Source organism: Cherax quadricarinatus, chromosome 16 (assembly GCF_038502225.1).
Source record: "Cherax quadricarinatus isolate ZL_2023a chromosome 16, ASM3850222v1, whole genome shotgun sequence".
In the NCBI taxonomy this organism is placed as follows: Eukaryota; Metazoa; Arthropoda; class Malacostraca; order Decapoda; family Parastacidae; genus Cherax; species Cherax quadricarinatus.
The window spans coordinates 18,622,245-18,639,296 of NC_091307.1; positions in this window are offsets into that span (position 1 = coordinate 18,622,245).

Here is a 17,052-nt window from a genome sequence, read left to right on the forward strand (position 1 = left end):
GTTATTATTAACACATCGGCCGTTTCCCACCAAGGCAGGGTGGCCCGAAAAAGAAAATCTTTCATCACATTCACTCCGTCGCTGTCTTGCCAGAGGCATGCCTACACTACAGTTATAAAACTGCAACATTAACACCCCTCCTTCAGAGTGCAGACACTGTACTTACCATCACCAGGAATCAAGTCCGGCCTGCCGGTTTCGCTGAATCCCTTCATAAATGTTACCTTGCTTACTCTCCAACAGCACGTCAAGTCCTAAAAACCATTTGTCTCCATTCTCTCCTGTCTAACACGCTCACACACGCTTGCTGGAAGTCCAAGCCCCTCGCACGTTAAACCTCCTTTACCCCCTCACTCCAACCTTTCCTAGGCTGACTCCTGCCGCATCTACCCTCCACTACATATTCGTATACTCTCGAAGTCATTCTGTTTCGTTCCATCCTCTCTACATGTCAAAACCCTCTCAATAACCCCTCCTTAGCCCTCTGGATAATAGTTATGGTAATCCCACACCTCCTCCTAATCTCACAATTACGAATTCTTTGCATTATATTCACACCACACATTGCCCTCAGACATGACATCTCCACTGCCTCCAGCCTTCTCCTTGTTACAACATTCACAACCCTTGCCTTACGCCCAAACAAGAGCTTTGGTATAACTATGCTTTCATACAATCCCCTCTCTACTTTCATGGATAAAGTTCTTTGTCTCCACAGACTCATCAGTGCACCACTCACCTTTTTCTCCTCATCAATTCTATGATTCACCTCATCCTTCATAGACCCATCTGCTGATACATCCACTCCCAAATATCTGAACACATTCACCTCCTCAATACTCTCTCGCTCCAATCAATCGTAACCATATATATGTATATATATATATATATATATATATATATATATATATATATATATATATATATATATATATATATATATATATATATATATATATATATATATATATATATATATATATATATATATATATATATATATATATATATATATATATATATATATATATATATATATATATATATATATATCGTGCCGAATATGTAAAACTTGCGATTTTGGTTTAAATAACTACTCTCTTATTGTCGAATAAGGCAAACGAAAATTTGTGTATGCAATAATTTCGCAAAAATTATTCTGAACCTAACGAAAAAAGTATATTTCATTGTGTTTGTAGGTTCTATTAATTGCTGGTTTAAGGTGAAGTTGGTGCACAAATTTAATAGCTCGTGTGTGTGTGAATTTTCATCTGAGCTGCCTCTTGGGTTGATCTCTTCTAAAACATTATTTGCTATACTCCTCCATTTTAGGTGTCTCAAGTTAAAATTCCCCAGTAGCAACATGTTTGGAGCAGGAGTTAAGAGATTTTCCCGACATTGATCAATTTTCAAAAGCTGTTCCTGGAACTGCTGGAAGTTGCATCCGGAGGCTTGTATACAACCACAATGACAAGGTTTTGGTTTTCGATCTTTACTTCCAAAACTTCATCTACATCATTTGAGGTGTTTAGTAGCTGCTCTGTGACGTACAGGCCATTCCCCTCCCCCGCCACCAGGGTACTACTAAAAAGGTTACTGAAGAAACCGAATCACCTGGTCCATCACCATGATACTGAAGGAGCCGAAGCACCTGGTCCATCACCAGGGTACTGAAGGAGGTGAAGCACCTGGTCCATCACCAGGGTACTGAAGGAGGTGAAGCACCTGGTCCATCACCAGGGTACTGAAGGAGCTGAAGCACCTGGTCCATCACCAGGGTACTGAAGGAGGTGAAGCACCTGGTCCATCACCAAGGTACTGATGGAGCTGAAGCACTTGGTCCATTACCAAAGTGCTGAAGGAGGTGAAGCACCTGGTCCATTACCAAAGTGCTGAAGGAGGTGAAACACCTGGTCCATCACCAAGGTACTGAAGGAGGTGAAGCACCTGTCCATCACCAAGGTACTGAAGTAGGTGAAGCACCTGGTCCATCACCAAAATACTGAAGGAGCTGAAGCACCTGGTCCATCACCAAGGTACTGAAGGAGCCGAAGCACCTGGTCCATCACCAAGGTACTGAAGGAGCCGAAGCACCTGGTCCATCATCAGGGTACTGAAGTAGGTGAAGCACCTGGTCCATCACCAAAATACTGAAGGAGCTGAAGCACCTGGTCCATCACCAGGGTACTGAAGGAGGTGAAGCATCAGGTCCATCACCAGGGTATTGAAGGAGGTAAAGCACTAGGTCCATCACCAGGGTACTGAAGGAGGTGAAGCACCTGGTCCATCACCAGAGTACTGATGGAGCTGAAGCACCAGGTCCATCACCAGGGTACTGATGGAGCTGAAGCACCAGGTCCATCACCAGGGTACTGAAGGATGTGAAGCACCTGGTCCATCACCAGGGTACTGATGGAGCTGAAGCACCTGGTCCATCACCAGGGTACTGAAGGATGTGAAGCACCAGGTCCATCACCAGGGTACTGATGGAGCTGAAGCACCTGGTCCATTACCAAAGTGCTGAAGGAGGTGAAGCACCTGGTCCATTACCAAAGTGCTGAAGGAGGTGAAACACCTGGTCCATCACCAAGGTACTGAAGGAGGTGAAGCACCTGTCCATCACCAAGGTACTGAAGGAGGTGAAGCACTTGGTCCATCACCAAGGTACTGAAGGAGGTGAAGCACCTGGTCCATCACCAAGGTACTGAAGGAGGTGAAGCACCTGGTCCATCACCAAGGTACTGAAGGAGGTGAAGCACCTGGTCCATCACCAAGGTACTGAAGGAGGTGAAGCACATGGTCCATCACCAAGGTACTGAAGGAGTTGAAGCACCTGGTCCATCACCAGGGTACTGAAGGAGGTGAAGCACCTGGTCCATCACCAAGGTACTGAAGGAGGTGAAGCACCTGGTCCATCACCAAGGTACTGAAGGAGGTGAAGCACCTGGTCCATCACCAAGGTACTGAAGGAGGTGAAGCACCTGGTCCATCACCAAGGTACTGAAGGAGGTGAAGCACTTGGTCCATCACCAAGGTACTGAAGGAGGTGAAGCACCTGGTCCATCACCAGGGTACTGAAGGAGGTGAAGCACCTGGTCCATCACCAGGGTACTGAAGGAGGTGAAGCACCTGGTCCATCACCAAGGTACTGAAGGAGCTGAAGCACCTGGTCCATCACAAGAGCACCAAAGGAGCTGAAGCACCTGGTCCATCACCAGGGTACTGAATGCACCGAAGCACCTGGTCCATCGCCAGAGCACTGAAGGAGCCAAAGCACATGGTCCATCACCAAGGTACTGAAGGAGCCAAAGCACCTGGTCCATCACCAAGGTACTGAAGGAGTTGAAGCACCTGGTCAATCACCAGGGTACTGAAGGAGGTGAAGCACCTGGTCCATCACCAAGGTACTGAAGGAGGTGAAGCACCTGGTCCATCACCAGGGTACTGAAGGAGGTGAAGCACCTGGTCCATCACCAAGGTACTGAAGGAGGTGAAGCACTTGGTCCATCACCAAGGTACTGAAGGAGGTGAAGCATCTGGTCCATCACCAAGGTACTGAAGGAGGTGAAGCACCTGATCCATCACCAAGGTACTGAAGGAGGTGAAGCACCTGATCCATCACCAAGGTACTGAAGGAGGTGAAGCACCTGATCCATCACCAAGGTACTGAAGGAGGTGAAGCACCTGGTCCATCACCAGGGTACTGAAGGAGGTGAAGCACCTGGTCCATCACCAGGGTACTGAAGGAGGTGAAGCATCAGGTCCATCACCAGGGTATTGAAGTAGGTGAAGCACCAGGTCCATCACCAGGGTACTGATGGAGCTGAAGCACCAGGTCCATCACCAGGGTACTGAAGGAGCTGAAGCACCAGGTCCATCACCAAGGTACTGAAGGAGCCGAATCACCTTATCCATTACCAGGGTACTGAAGGAGTGAAGCACCTGGTCCGTCACCAGGGGACTGAAGGAGCTGAAGCACTTGGTTCATTACGAAGGTACTGAAGAAGCTGAAGCACATGGTCCATCACCAAGGTACTGAAGGAGTGTGAAGCACCTGGTCCATCACCAGGGTACTGAAGGAGCTGAAGCACCTGGTCCATCACCAAGGTACTGAAGGAGGTGAAGCACCTGGTCCATCACCAAGGTACTGAAGGAGGTGAAGCACCTGGTCCATCACCAAGGTACTGAAGGAGGTGAAGCACTTGGTCCATCACCAAGGTACTGAAGGAGGTGAAGCACCTGGTCCATCACCAACTGAAGTGAAGCACCTGGTCCATCACCAAGGACTGAAGTGAAGCACCTGGTCCATCACCAAGGTACTGAAGGAGGTGAAGCACCTGGTCCATCACCAAGGTACTGAAGGAGGTGAAGCACCTGGTCCATCACCAAGGTACTGAAGGAGGTGAAGCACCTGGTCCATCACCAAGGTGCTGAAGGAGGTGAAGCACCTGGTCCATCACCAAGGTACTGAAGGAGGTGAAGCACATGGTCCATCACCAAGGTACTGAAGGAGTTGAAGCACCTGGTCCATCACCAGGGTACTGAAGGAGGTGAAGCACCTGGTCCATCACCAAGGTACTGAAGGAGGTGAAGCACCTGGTCCATCACCAAGGTACTGAAGGAGGTGAAGCACTTGGTCCATCACCAAGGTACTGAAGGAGGTGAAGCATCTGGTCCATCACCAAGGTACTGAAGGAGGTGAAGCACCTGATCCATCACCAAGGTACTGAAGGAGGTGAAGCACCTGATCCATCACCAAGGTACTGAAGGAGGTGAAGCACCTGATCCATCACCAAGGTACTGAAGGAGGTGAAGCACCTGGTCCATCACCAAGGTACTGAAGGATGTGAAGCACCTGGTCCATCACCAGGGTACTGAAGGAGGTGAAGCACCTGGTCCATCACCAGGGTACTGAAGGAGGTGAAGCACCTGGTCCATCACCAGGGTACTGAAGGATGTGAAGCACCTGGTCCATCACCAGGGTACTGAAGGAGGTGAAGCGCCTGGTCCATCACCAGGGTACTGATGGAGCCGAGGTCCATGTCATATATGTTGATGGATGAACTAGTTATATCCTCAGAGTTTATCTTAACTCCACGACTTATATTACATATATATCGTAAAAATGAAATTCGATTTTTCGTATTTTATATTTGTTTATAGTATACTGCACGTTTCATAGAATGAAATGCGGTTAGTGTTGTCCTTAGATTTTCACGAGCACGTGGTCTTTATCTCATTTGTACATAAGGAGTACATATCCCTCACTCTAATCTTGACTTTATTCTATAATGGTATAAAGTGAATTATTCATCTCTAATCTTCATCTAAAGTCATTTATTTATGATCTCACTCTGATTTCGATCTTAGTGCACATTGGGTGTACTAATAATCTCGACCTTTTTCGTACATTATTTTTTTGTACATTATTTATACAGTCTTGGGTGATTTCATTGTTTCATTAAATACTTATCTCCTGCCTCTAGAATATTATGGTAAGTTCTTATCTGTGATGTAACCGGACCTCCCAGGGCTTTAATTAAGACATAACTACTTAAATGACATTTAAGTAAATTCTTAAGATGTAAGCTGACAACTGTTGTGGCGTTAGGTATTCTTAAGGTTAAACCAGACCACTGCTGTGGTTTCTATACAGAGGTAAACATAAATAAAACACATGTAAAGTTTTGCAATCTTTCATTTACATGAAAGGTTGCATTTAGGTACAAAATAGTATCATTTCAAGTTTACAAGTCATTAGCACAATATATGTCACACATATTTTCAAAGGGAATTGTGACATACGTAGTATATACAGTATTACACGAAACAATATATACTAGTTATGGAAAAAGACACTTATGTACAGTTCAGGACATTTATTAAAGGAAACGTTTCGCCACGAGTGGCTACTCATGAGAAGGCAGAGTCTATGAAATGGGAAGGGTAGCCAAGATGGGAAAATGAATTATGAAGAGTGGAAATTTCTGATTCTAGAAATTGAGGATCACCAATTTCCACTCTTCATAATTCATTTTCCCATCTTGGTTACCCTTCCCATTTCATAGACTCTGCCTTCTCACTTGCTAAACGGACTTTCTTCTCTCCCAAGCTTTCTGCTCCTGGGAACTCTCCTGTCCACTGCCTTTCCTACATTTCCTGTCTTTCCAATCTCAATAACTCTCTTCGTTACCTAGCCATTAAACTTACTTTCCGCCAGACTAACACTTCGCACTAATCTAGTTCAAACCTCTCCTCCTCTATAAATGCTCCTGGTGTCTACTCCGGTTTTTCTTCCTCCTGTCCTCTTCAGTTCTTTGTAGAAACTGGCCTTTCTCTTTCTGACAGACTTAGGAAGCACAAAAGCAGTGTTAGGCTTGCCGACACCAACAATGCTCTTGTCTGTCACGTCAGAGATCACAGTCATCCTGTTGATTGGTCTTCTGCTAAAACTATCTACCCCACTTCCAACTTTCACAGTCGCCGTCTGGTTGAATCCTCCCTTATACGCAACTTTCCTTCTATGAATCTTAGTCCTGGCTTCGTCTCTGTAGATGCCTTCCTCTCCCACTACATTGTAAAATGCTCCAAACTTCAGAACACCCGTGACTCAACCTGATTCTTTTTTTCTTCTTCTCCCTCTTCCCCTTTCCTCTTTCCTCTTTCTCCTTTCGGTTTTCTTTCTTCTGCCTTGGGTATTTGTTACTTAATTATTTCTTCCCCCCCTCCCCTCTGCGTTCTTGCTCATACCCTCTGTGGGGCCCTAGCTCCCTTGCAGTGCTCCTCTTTCTTAGCATTTGACTGATTCCCCCACTACTAGTACTACCTCCACCACTATTACCTACTATTTCCACTACTACTACTACCACCTCCACTACTACCTCTCTTGTCCCGTCCCTGTCTGCTTGCCTATACATATTCCCTCCTTCTCTCCTTTTCGTTAGAGTGACTTTGTAAATGCTCCAAGTCAGACCGAATCGTCGTCGTAAGCTCCTCTCTTCTATGTGCGAGTTATCTGTGTAAAGGAAGATCATCTGTGCGCCTAACGACACTGGGCTTTACCAGCTTACAATGAATCAAGTATAACTGACAGGCGCACCTGTAAGATATTAAGAGTTAACCAGAATTACTGAATTTTGGAAACAGCGCTCTTAAATTGTGGAACTGGATATAAATATTGTAAATGGTGATGGGGTTACTTTTGGGGGATGATGACAATAAAGCAATATTTGTTAATAGATTAAATCAGTCTATATTTAAATCATTGGCTTTATAACCTAATGAGTAGCTTATTGAATCGAATTCTTTATTTTCATATTTGGTGTATATTAAATTTCTCAAGCATTTATCACTAAGAACATTAGAAACACTGGGGAGAAACGCCTTCTTTTGTGATGAAAAATCGTTGCCCGATACTACTTCACTGCTCTTTTTGATGTCATTAAGGAGAAGAAAAACAAATTTAATATACTGAAGGTGGAGAGGAGTAAACGTATGTTTAACATGTTATTAGACACCAGTAACATATCAATATATTCTGGATAGTGTCGAATGTACATTGACACTCAAAAGGCAATCACCAGTATTGGCTATTATGACCCCCTTAGCAACCAAATCTTTTAAGTATAGCATTAGATCGATTATGTTATAGATTTATAAGGTAATTCTTTACACAGATGCTTTAATGGCTTTAAATTCAAGTTTGAAATAAAGACCCAATGGTTGTGACTACTTGTTTAAAGAAAAGTCTTTTTGAATCCTATATACACGATCGAGTCAGACTGAGTTGAATGGGAATAATCCGTTTGGTAAATTTATAGCCAATAAGATTTTTATGGTAATATTGATATGAAATCGTATGATGGGGCATAAAATTTTAAACCCCTTGTACTTTCAACACGATTATTTGATCCATTTTGGGGTAAATATCAACTCAGAAACTAATGCCAATATTGAGTGTAAATTCCCCACCCATGTGAGAACTTCATATTATACAACGTTGAAATCATTGGGTTTGGAGATTAAACATGTCATTATTTATGAGATATTTTTTTTTTTTTGGCCAGTAGAACAGTAATAGGAGTTGACTTGTGAAGAGAAGGGCTGAAAGACACTTTATCTGTTAAGAAAAATGTAAATTTGCTCCTGTCATTAATATTTGGCACTCCCAAAGCAGAGAACAGTATGTGTTTCTTGTTGGATGAAATTAACTCTATTATCAATAAACACATTAATAGAACAGTAACTCTTCAGCGCCTTTAAAGCTGATTCTTTTACTAAAATATCAACATATAATTCTCCCAACTTCCTGTATTATTTAGTAGTTGTGACATGTGTTGTTTGGAAACAGGAAAGCGTCTCCTATCTTGGTTATACGATAACCCACTCGATGATGAAGCATCCGCTGACGTGCCCTAGCTAAATTTTCCTTCTCTACGGAATAAAAAAGAAGAAAATATAATGGTAATGTGTTGTTCGTCACAAAACGAAAAGGTACATCCTGACGCGGGTGTTTGCACACGCACCTACTATAAATAATTAACAAAATATATGTACACAAATTGGCGAGCTGCAAAGTATAGGTACAAAGGATTACTCAAAATAAATATCTGTTAAATGATTACTAGCAGTTGATTATTAAAGGCAAAAAAATCACATATTAATTAATACAATAAAACATAAGTACATGGGCTCATTCTACGTATGGAAAATAATAAATGGATGATAATAGCATATACTTTTAAAAAGAAGAATAAAATTTATCAAAATTAATATGCATAAATGTGTAAACAGATGTCAGCCTGACAAACAAAATTCCTTCAACATTTTGCTACAATTCAGGTTCAGATAAACTTCTGTAAAATTACCATATAATATACTGATGTTACCCTAATTTTTAAAGTGACAGATTATTCAATATATACACATGTAGTATTGGTTGGTTTCTGTATCGGTATGAGGGTGATTAACACCCATAGAGAATGACTAAACCTGGTTTTGCTTCTTACGAATATTGCAGATATATAGAATATAAAATTAGAATATATATATACACACACACACACACACACACACACACACACACACACACACACACACACACACACACACACACACACACACACACACACACACACACACACACATATATATATATATATATATATATATATATATATATATATATATATATATATATATATATATATATATATATATATGCAATAAGATCACAGTAAACAGGTGATTTCAGAATATGCAAAACAACAACTGTGAAAGAATAGAAAAATTCCAAGCGCTTTAGTGACTACTCACATTATTGATAATGTGAGTAGTCACGGAAGTACCACCTCTATAACTGGAATGGGACCCTCTTCCTCAGAGAAGACAATAAACGTACCTCAGGGAAAACTCAAGGTTCTCCCCGGAGCTGTTTGAATATTTTCTTCTCCTACCACCCCCTATATATTTTATATTCTATGTGAACATTTATTAATAAACAGAATACATTTACAGAGAAAACAAACATGAATACAATGGCACAATGTATCAAAGATCATGAATTTCCTCCAGCTCCTCCGAGGCTAGATGCGAGCCAAGTATGCAGCAAGCATTTCCCCTCTGGATGACTACGCTGAGGCGCTGGAACATGAAAGCGGCTGCCCTTGGGTCCCTGGTGGTGTCGATGAGTCTGGACCCCAATTCTTTAAGGAAACGTGTGGCATTTTTTTCCCATGATCCCAAGGCCTCCGATCCCACTGGGACAAATTGATACTGTTGGCTTATGACCCTGTACTTGCTGATCTTGTACTCCTCCCTGTGGTCAGCAGCTCCTCCCTGTCGCCCCACACTGTGATGGATATAGGTGTCAACCAGTGTGGACACACAGGTATAGTCCCATGCTAAGTGCTTGCCATTCTTCCAAGGATAGATGGTGATCCCGTCAGGGCTGTTTGCTGAGTTGTGGGTATTGTTGGCTGCTAGTGATCGCGGCTCCCTCTCGGCTGGGCATCCAGCTGTAGCAAGGGTTCTCTTGATGATGTCGTTGACCTCATTGTGTCTTGCATGCCAGCCCTTGGTTTTGGAACAGTTAAGACCATGTAGACCGTATTGGTCTGCTTGCGCTTCACCGCAAATACACGTATATTCTGTGTGAATTGGGGCAGCAAGGCGCAGAGCCACTGCAATACGGAGGGTCGAGTTGCGTTCCCATTGCCGATATGGGAACTGTTTGGGGGAAGTCCCCAGAGTGAGGTGCGCTCACAGTCTGGAGACGGGCAATCTCCCTATCTGATGTTGCAGCCCTAAGCATGTTGGCAAGCACCTTTTCAGCGATCGGGCCATCCCAGCTTGACTGTTTGTGAGCCAGTGCTGCACTAGAGTTTGGTGCTGGAGCAGCAAGAGTCTCCCACTCAGTGATGGCACTGGCATAGCTAGGGTCTTTTATTCCTGCTGAGTCGCTGAGGGTATCAGGAAGAATTTGTCTTATCAACTCGTTTGATGCTATGGAAGAGGATAGGAAAGCTGGTAGAGCAATCTGGGAGGATCTGCGTACTCCTAGCCCTCCTATACATATATATATATATATATATATATATATATATATATATATATATATATATATATATGTATATATAAATACATATATATATATATATATATATATATATATATATATATATATATATGAACAAAAATTTATAAGAACATAAGAACATAAGAACGAAGGAACACTGCAGAAGGCCTACTGGCCCATGCGAGGCAGGTCCAAGTCTCCTACCGGCTTAAGCCAATGCACCCAACCTAGTCAGGTCAGGTCACATTGACTTAAGGGAGGAACACGGCAACCGACCTGGTAGCACAAGCTATCAGGTCTAACTCACACCCACCCACATCTACTCATGTATTTATCCAACCTATTTTTAAAGCTACACAACGTTCTGGCCTCTATAACGGTACTTGGGAGTTTGTTCCACTCATCCACAACTCTATTACCAAACCAGTACTTTCCTATATCCTTCCTGAATCTGAATTTTTCCAACTTAAAACCATTGCTGCGAGTCCTGTCTAGGCTAGATATTTTCAGCACACTATTTACATCCCCTTTATTTATTCCTGTCTTCCATTTATACACCTCAATCATATCCCCCCTAATTCTACGTCTTTCTAGAGAGTGCAGATTCAGGGCCCTTAGTCTATCCTCATAGGGAAGGTTTCTGATACATGGGATCAACTTTGTCATCCTCCTTTGTACATTTTCCAGAGAATTTATATCCATTCTGTAATAAGGTGACCAAAACTGTGCAGCATAATCTAAATGAGGCCTAACCAAGGATGTATAGAGTTGAAGAACAACCTGAGGACTCCTATTATTTATGCTTCTTGATATGAAGCCAAGGATTCTATTAGCTTTATTGCGAACACTTATGCACTGTTGTCTTGGTTTCAGATTACTGCTAACCAGAACTCCTAAATCTTTTTCGCAATCCGTAATATTAAGATCTACATTATTTAGTTTATATGTGGCATGGTTATTGTCCTGTCCAACATTTAGAACTTTGCATTTGTCTATATTAAACTGCATCTGCCACTTCTCCGACCACTGCATCAGTCTATTCAAATCTTCCTGGAGTGCTCGAATGTCCTCGTCAGAATGAATTCGACGGCCTATTTTGGTGTCATCGGCAAACTTGCCGATGTCGCTCTTTATGCCCTCATCTATGTCGTTTATGTAGATTGTGAACAGCAGGGGGCCCAACACTGACCCCTGTGGAACACCGCTCGTGACACTTCCCCACTCTGATTTCTCCCCATTTATGCAAACTCTCTGCTGCCTATTTGTCAACCATGCCTCTATCCAGGAAAAAATTTCTCCTCCTATTCCATGTGCTTTAATTTTCCTCAATAGTCTCTGATGTGGGACCCTGTCAAAAGCCTTACTGAAGTCCATATACACAATATCATATTCATTACCATGATCTACCTCCTCAAATACCTTAGTGAAAAAAGTTAATAAATTCGTAAGGCAGGAACGCCCCTTTGTAAAACCATGCTGAGATTCGTTGATTAATTTATGCTTTTCAAGGTGGCTACGAACTGCCTCGGCAATTATTGATTCCATAAATTTTCCCACTATGGAGGTTAGGCTTATTGGTCTATAGTTCGAAGCTAAGGACCTGTCACCTGTTTTGAAAATAGGTATCACATTTGCCATTTTCCACTTATCTGGCACCATGCCAGTTTGTAGTGATATGTTGAAAAGATTAGCCAAAGGTGTGCTAAGCTCCTCTTTACATTCCTTTAGAACCCTTGCATACAGTTCATCAGGGCCTGGGGATTTGTTAGGTTTTAATTTATCTATTTGCCTAAGGACCATGTCACTTGTGACCCTAATAGTGCACAGTTTATTATCGTCCTGTTCTACATAATTTATCATTACTGGAATATCGCTGGTATCCTCCTGTGTAAAAACTGAGAGGAAGTATGTGTTAAAAATTCTACACATTTCCTTATCACTGTCAGTGAGCTGACCCGAGGAACTTTTGAGTGGGCCTATCTTGTCCCTGATCTTACTTCTGTATACCTGAAAGAATCCTTTTGGGTTAGTCTTCGATTCTCTTGCAACTTTAACCTCATAATCTCTTTTTGCTTTTCTAATTCCCTTTTTTATTTCTCTCTTTAACTGAATATATCGATTTCTCAATTGCCCCTCTCCTCTTTTGATTTGCCTATATATGCCTCTCTTTTGACCAATCAGATATTTTAATCTATTGTTCATCCATTTAGGATCATTTTTGTTTGATCTGATTTCCCTATTTGGAACATAATTTGACTGAGCAGCTAGAACTATGCCCTGGAAAGCATCATATCGGCAACCATCACCACCTACCTGACCCTTAGTCAGGTCATTCCAGTTCAGCCCACCTAAGTAATTTTTCAGTCCTATGAAATCAGCCAAGCGAAAGTCAGGGACGGAGACTTGATTGCCATTATTAGGGGAATTCCATGATATATTAAAACTGAGTGATTTGTGATCACTTTCCCCAAGCTCATCATTAACCTCAAGATTATTAATTAGTGTTTCCCTACTGGCAAGAACCAAGTCAAGGAGGTTATTTCCCCTAGTTGGCTCTGTCACAAACTGTTTTAAAAAACAATCCTGGATCGTATCAAGAAAGTCACCTGACTCTAAATTTCCTGTCAAATTGCTCCAGTCAATCTGTCTATAGTTGAAATCTCCCATTAGCACAACATTTTCGTATGTAGATGCCTTACGAATTTCGTCCCATAGAAGTTTACTGCACTCCCTATCAAGATTTGGGGCCCTGTAAATCACACCCAAAATTAGTTTTTCTCGGCCCTCGAGAAGCTGTAACCAAACAGATTCAGTGGCTGACGCTTCTAATTTAATATCTTGTCTAACACAACAATTTAAATTGTCTCTGACATACATCGCTACTCTACCACCTTTCCTGTTGACCCTGTCAGTGTGGAATAATTTATAGCCTTGTATGTGACATTCAGAGGGCATCTCTCTATCTTTCAGATTGAGCCAGGTCTCTGTTATAGCAATAATATCTATGTTTCCTGCACTTGCAATTAATCTTAGCTCATCTATCTTATTTCTTACACTCCTGCTATTAGTATAGTAAACCTTAAGGGAGCTAGTCCCTTGCTGCCCTCTGCTGTCCCCCTTTGTTTGCTGACCTGATCTATTGTCTTTATTTATAACTTCATGCTGAATGCCTTTTATACATTTACTGTTTCCAACCCTAGTGTTGCAACCTGCTTGTTTCCCACACACACCCATACCTCTATCTTCCATCAGTTTAAAATCATAGGCATTTCACCAATGGCCTTCTCAATCGAGTCTGCAAGTGCTACCACCCCAGCCCCAGAGAGATGTACCCCATCCCTTGCATACATATCATGTTTGCCATAAAAGTTGTTCCAGTTGTCAATGAATGGGATTGCAAGTTCCTTGCAGTATCTGTCTAGCCAGCAATTTACACCAATTGCCCTAGACAACCATTCATTTCCTACTCCCCTTCTAGGCAAGATGCTACATATGATTGGGATCCCTCCCTTAGACTTAATGAAATCTATAGCTGACCTGTACTTATCTAGCAGCTCTTCTCTCCTACCCTTCCCAATATCATTTCCACCAGCACTGAGACAGATAATGGGCTTGCTCCCATTACCTGACATGATATTATCCAGCCTGTTGACAATGTCCCCAACACCAGCTCCAGGGAAGCACACTCTATCTCTCATCTTCTTATTCCTATTACAAAAAGCACGGTCAATGTATCTTACCTGAGAGTCACCAACCACAAGAATGCGCTTACCTCCATTAGCAGGGGCAGTAGTACCCTTACCTTCACTGGCCACTGAAGTACATTCATCCTGAAGAACAGAGAAGCGATTTCCTACCTTCAGATCTTCACTCTTAACTTTCCTTACTCTGATGCGCCTTCCATTACTGTGAACTACTCGCCACTTGTAGCAGGTGCTGGGCTGCACCTCACTGCTGGTAGCCGTTGCTGCCTCCCCAACTACAGCCTCCTCACAGCGAGAGACAGACTGCACCTCGCTGCTAGAAGCCTCATTCCCCACAACTCCAGCCACCTCACACTCTCTCCCAGACCCATTGAGGTGGACCTTCAGCCTCCTGATCTCCTCCTGGAGAAGCAAGACCTCCTCCTTCAACTCTCCAACCTCAATTTTTAAAACACTGCAGAAGCAAGCCATGCTTTGTAACCGTCCACACTAATCCCCAAAGCAGCTCAGGGTCTGTGACCTCACGTGACGACTGACCACTGAGTATTTTATTTATTAATATATTGGTCGTCTCCCACCAAGGCAGGGTGGCCCGAAAAAGGAAAACTTTCACCATCATTCACTCCATCACTGTCTTGCCAGAGGCGTGCTTATACTACAGTTATAAAATTGAAGATGAATAATAATAATAATAATAACAATAAAATAATAATAATATAATAATAATGATAATAATAATAATATTATTATTATTATTAGTAGTAGTAGTAGTATTAATATTATTATTATTATTATTATTATTATTATTATTATTATTATTATTATTATTATTATTATTACAATCATGGGGAAGCGCTAAACACGTAGGATTATACAGCGCCTGTGGGGAGGATGGAAGGTATTCAGGCTTAATTCAGGGAACTGGAGCACAGATCCAATTCCCTAGATCAAGAGCCCCTCACCAGTGTCAAGGGACCTCCCTTGAGGGGAATAATAATAATAAAATAATATATTTAATATTAGTAAAATTTATAATAATATTAGTTATAATAATAATAATAATAATAATAATAATAATAATAATAATAATAATATTGAAAATAATAATAAAAATATATAATAATGCATTGGTGTTAAATGTGGAAAAAAAAAAAAGTTTACACATGATTATTTGCTATTAATAGTTCTGACAGAGAGCAGAAGTCTGAGCTTGCTACCACCTGCAGCTCACAAGACTGCCATCCCCACGAGCCCCTTTGGGGCGGGGCAGATGGCAGACCAGAGGACTAGCTTCTCCCTACGAGCCCCGTGAGGGCGGGGACTGTGGCTAGGCCTGAGGACAGTTGGTCCCAAAGATGAGGGGGTAATTGTACCTCCTCCCATGGGAGACTTACGTTTCGAGACACTCCCCAAATAGGGAGCCAAGGCCGGGTCACCACTCTTGGAAAAGACCCGGGCCGGGAGTACCGGCGAATAAAAAAAAAATAGTTCTCAGTTTCTTACATATCAAGAGACATTTTAACCAGTTTTTTTTTTTTTTGCAGGATGTATCACAGAGAACCTTTCAGAAGTTGGGAAGACAATACACATCACTAACAACAACAACAACAACAACCACCAGAGCTGGGTCAAGCCTCTGACAACACCTGCACTCTGACAACACCTGCACTCTGACAACACCTGCACTCTGACAACACCTGCACTCCATACTCCACGAGGAACATATATACATGAGAAAAAATAATTTTTGCTTTGATACTATTTCTTATTATTACCCTTCGCCATTTTCGCTTCATATTTTCAACGTATCTTTCATTTCATTATTTTCTGTGCTCTTTATTGCTATTTTAACGAAATGAATAATGCATAAAAAGTTTTTATTTATAATATCACATGCTTGCAGGTTGATAAAAACTTCCCCGTTATCACTGTGTTGGTCCCAGAGCTGGGTATCAACTGTACCTAAAAGTTTAATACAGTCCACCCATGCTGTTTTGGCCCGGTTCCTGGGCTAGTGTAGTGTTGTTATTGATCAATACCACTTGTTCCTTGGGTACAATAATATATTATACTGCTTGTTGAGCTAGTACACAAACTACACAAACAGGGAGTAGAATGTAATTATCTCAGAGGCGTCCACAACACCATATGTCCTTCGATGGTGGGTACAAAATCTTGCTTGGCTGGATGAACCACTGTTAAGGCCTATCTGAAATTTGTTGAATGTGTACCCGGCATCCCTGTAATGTGGGCGCTGAATAACAATGTGAAATTAGATTTTTACCTCAAGTCGTATTACTAATGTGTTCTTCTAATATGAGGTTTTGTGAAATGATTCAATTAAAGTATTTAATCAAGCTTGATTAAGCTTTTTTTTTTATTTTATAACTCGTCTGAGATTTTGTGGTCCTGGTTTTTTTAATCTATTTACTCTGTGTTCATTGTTCCTGATGAATAATTAGGATCGACCTCTCCCTTCCGTACGATGTTCCTCTTGTAAATAATTTTTTTAGATAACCGACATGTTGATAAATGAGACACTTGTGCAATATTTGGGAAGTTTTATTCTGGAAACGTTTCACCAGCCGCTGGCGTCTTCAGTCAAATGCAGAGAAAGGTGGAAGATGAAAAGTTTGAGGTAATCAGTCAGTGATCACCTCAAATTCCTCCTCATCTTCCACTTTTCTCTGCATTGGACTGAAGAAGCCACTGGCTGGCTAAACGTTTCCAGAATAAAGATACCAAGATGAGAAATGGTATTGTGATACGGAC